The sequence below is a fragment of the Strix aluco genome, chromosome 5, assembly GCF_031877795.1.
Source record: "Strix aluco isolate bStrAlu1 chromosome 5, bStrAlu1.hap1, whole genome shotgun sequence".
Taxonomy (NCBI): Eukaryota; Metazoa; Chordata; class Aves; order Strigiformes; family Strigidae; genus Strix; species Strix aluco.
The window spans coordinates 75,242,873-75,247,422 of NC_133935.1; positions in this window are offsets into that span (position 1 = coordinate 75,242,873).

Sequence of the window (4,550 nt, forward strand, 5' to 3'; positions counted from 1 at the left end):
GAATTTACATTGGAGGCAAATTAGTTTCCATGGAATAGAAAATCTAACCTTACATGAAGCTAGCTACTTCTTCTTTCTTTCATTTACTTTCTCCCTTTTAGTTTATGCATATTCAAAAGATCCATCCAGTTCCAGCATTTTTTAAATTTCAGATATATCTGTGAAGTTGTAAAATAAAAAAGCAAAGCAGCAAACTGTGCATTTGAAAATTAAAATTAAGTTTCTCTTCCATTTTACAGTTAGATCTAACTGATCTCATTATGCTGGGATTTATCTCAAAGATGTTTTACCAGACTTCACTAAGCCATTAGCCATCCTCCATCCTAGAAATTTGAATCCTTGCTAGACATAGAATTACAGCTTAAGATAAACTGATTATCCTCATAATATGTCTCCTACTTAACAAAATAGCAGTGTCTCATATGTAAATGCAATCTAAAGTTTAGCATCCAGCAAAGGTCATTAGAGAGATGCAACTTTAAATCAAGAAATGTCATTATTCAGCTAAAAATGCAGTATAATAAAACAAATACTGGTGTTCTAACAGTAGGAGCTGAATATATAACCATTCACCACTGAATTCTTACAAAACACTACTTTTTAAACAGCTTTAACAATCTCTTTTTACAATTAGATTATTTATAAATGGACTATTATAACAATGAATGCTCACAATATCCCTCTGGTTTAGGTAAACAATATTATCTGCAGCTTCCAGATGGAGAAAAGGAGACCTTTCTTCATAGTTCTTATGTGTCCAGTCTCGAGCAACAAAGTAGAAGGGCCAGGATTAACACAGGGGGTTCTATATAAAAAATGTCCTTGTTATTTATCCTGCAGTCAACAGCATGATACATAAATAGTTGCCTGTCAAGTTCAGGATGCCATGGAGCCTTGTGAAATGGGTGGATGATACAGGTGAGACTCTCAGGATGACAATCTGGTTCATTCAAATCCAAACTCCAGATTTCACCCCAAGTATGAAGAGCATTGTGCTTTACACTAAGTAGCTATTTTAGATTAGCATCCCTCATAAACAGGTTTCTGGAAAAAGACCAAATGGCACTTTCAGTTTTTAAGCAGGTTTTACCCTTCAAACTCGTCAGGAACTTCACCAAAACCAGTAGTAATATACAGTCTGAATTATACAATTCCAACTGGTTTTCTGAGGAAATGAGGTTTCCATGCTCATTATGGTACAATATCAACGAAATGACAGAGAGATCTCTAAGATAAGGCCATTCCTATGTCTCATGAAAATGAGCAGCCAGAAGCCGCCAGCTGAGGGGAAGGCTGCAGTATCAGCGCACACACACAGGGAGAGACTCTACGATACCCAATATGAAAAAAGTTGTGGCTGGTTCCAGCACTCATAGAACTAGCTGGTTGCTTCTAGAGTAATACTTCTACTTTATAAAACAATTCCATGTAGTAGCTGTGAAAGTGATATAAATCAGAAATCTCCATATACATACCTGATGCATGTATAACCATGTGTCAACACAGGGGCTGAACACAATACTTTGAAATCAGCACTGCTATAACTCTGAACTAGGATGACAATCTTAATATGAGCAAAGAAAGCATGATGACATTGAAAGGTTTTTCTTTCAATTATGTAGATAGAATATTTCTTCTGAAATAAAGAAAAAGTTCATATCAGCAAGACACACTATCACAATCAGGTTACTATAGAAGTAGTCGGGAGGAGCTACCCTGAATTACAGGTTGATTCAACTCCAGACAAGAGGCCACAGCAACTGAGCATCAGAACAGCATTGCTCAGGAAAAAGACCTTCAAAACTGCTGAAACCAGCACACAGTAAAAGCATTAACAATTGAAATTGCCTTCAGCTAAACTACTGTTTAGTGCTGTGTTGGCTTTTTGTAGAGTCATCATGTTCACTGTTTATTTACAATCCACTATGTTTTTAAAGCAATGATACAGTATTGCACTTAATGAATATGCCAAAATTCTGCTGCCAGGAATTGGCTTTAGCTTAGCCAAGCAAGCAGAATTCAAGCAAGCCTAAAAACATGGGCTCAAGAAACAATACTTTTTTGCAGAGGAGTGGGTTTTTTTGTGAATAAAGCTGTTTTGAGATTACAAATCAAACTTTATGGACACTGTGTTGTCCAATTTTCATACCAGCTGCTCACTGGCATCCAGATGATTATATTTATCAGTATCACCTGCAGGTTATCCTTCAGCTAATTAAATTGCAAATAGCTTTTCTTTCCCATGGTTAATCAGCGGGCAGCAACTGCAAAGGCCTACAGGCCACTGACAGTGGTCTTTTGTACTCTCAAACTGTAAGGATGGCTGTCTAAATTAAACATAAAGGCTGTTGGCTGAATTTATAACATTTCAGTTGCTCATTAACAGAGCACTCTTTTGAAGCTGCCGATTAAAAACTTTCTTCAGGGAATGTTATAGTATTCCATCTGCATGCAGGTTTTTTTCCTCATAGGTTATGCACTGAAATAAGAAAGAGGGACCTGTCTAAGTACCAACTTACTACATGACTTCTGAAGGCTTTATCAGAAAGATAAATTGAAGGATTTTGGATAGTTCATAACAACACTTTTTCAAGAACATGCCAAACAGAAGATTCAGCCTGATGCAGTAACTCAATAGGAAATTCCTGTGGGTAAGTTAATCTGATTTAGCAAAACAGATAGGTTTCTTCTTGCCTTTTAGCAGGCTCACTACAGAACAAGGATCTTAGAAATTAGTCCTTTTTTGTGGCATTCTGTACAAGTGTCATTTCCGTACCTCCCTTTGATTATAACCACATACAGGTGCATTGTTTTATATCATTATTCTGATTTGATGGTGGATGAGCTCCCAAAACTCCAACGTTTATTACAACGTTTTGCTCGTTTTAAGAAAAGGTCACTTTTCTTCACTGGTCACTTCTCCAGAAAATATTTAAAAGGTCACCCAAGTCTCTAGTATAATTCAATAGAAATGAACACAATGAAAAATTAAATTAATGCAATTACTGAAAATCTCAGAATCAGGCAGCCAAGACAGCCACCATTCCTTGAATCTGTGATTCATTCTTCTTCTATTCAGACATCGTTCTGGTAGCAATGCTGTGAGCAGCTTTTCTTAACAATCTATTGGAGGAGAGTAGATTTTCCATTACACAAAAATGCTGTTAATGCTACTTGCCACATCTTATAATATAGTAAATGTACAGTTACATGCTATTCTAATATCCAGATAACTGAGTTTTCTCTTTTATCTCCTCTCTTAAACCCTGTTTTCTCAATCTCTAATCCCCATAATCTCAGTAATGCTTAAGTAAGCATTAGCAAACACAAACTACAGACCATGTGGTTTTATACAGATATTAATACAGTGTGAGTATAGACTTACACAAAATAGTCATTGATCCAGGGCAGTTTTTCTTTAGCTACCACAGTCCCCTGTTGCAGTTTTAACTGTGGAAGGAATATATATAAGCATTCAGTTTTTACATCTGTGTCCAGCTTCTTAACTGGTTCCATAGCCTGGACTGATTGCCATGATGCTGTAGACTCTTCAGGGTCCATGATGCAACTGCAGGCTGGGCAAATTTGAGTCCTGGCTCATCTGAGTGTGCTGTAGGCCTGCCTTGTGCTCATGTACTAAGGTGGTATCACACATAACTGCAGCCGTATAAAACTAGTTCTTTACACTCTCTCAACAGGGAAACAGGCACCTCCAAAATGTGGATTATCTGTTGTACTCTGGACACCCCTCTTTGGATGATTACTAAGGAATATCTCTTCATGGTACTTCTCTCTCCCAGTGAATGTAGAGGAACAAATGACTAGTTCAGCAGACTAAAGATACCCAACTTCTAAGCAGCTACCTTCAGGCAAAACAAATCTTATCCTGAGCTTCAGGCTAGTAGCTCATCCCAGGCTTCCCTTATCTAAAGATCAGATACATATATTTTATTAAATTATTAGAGGATTCTCAAGGGCACAAGTTGAACTTATATTCTGTAAGGGCCTCCAGCATTTTAATGCAACAAGCTGGAAATTCTGCAGCATCTTTACTTCAATTTAAATACTGAGTTCTTGTCATTCATTAAATACAAATAAAGAAATCACTTGAGTATTCATTGTGTTATTTATCTTTATATTACAATAAGTTTATTTTTTGATGCTTGCACATGTTCAAGGTTCAAGACTCTGGAGCAACTGTATTTTGTGCTGATTTTTGTGCAACGAATAACTACAGTGTAGAAGTTATCAAGGGAAAAGCTAGGAGTGTTGACAGATGGCTGGCAAAGATAAAGTTGGGGATTTTGTAACCTGAGAAGCCAGCAGAAGGAGTTTGGGAATGTGGGATAACATTAGTTGGATATTTCTGCTCGCATCAGCAGCTAACTTGCTAAAGTTGATTTTTAAACTTTTACATATCAAGTTAACCATTGGATTGCACTGAGTTTAGTGGTGCACGTCACTAAAGACATTTTTTCAGACTGATTTCAGATTCACTGGCCTTTTTTTATAGTCCTCTGAAGGAAACAATTTCTGGAGTTTCTCAAACC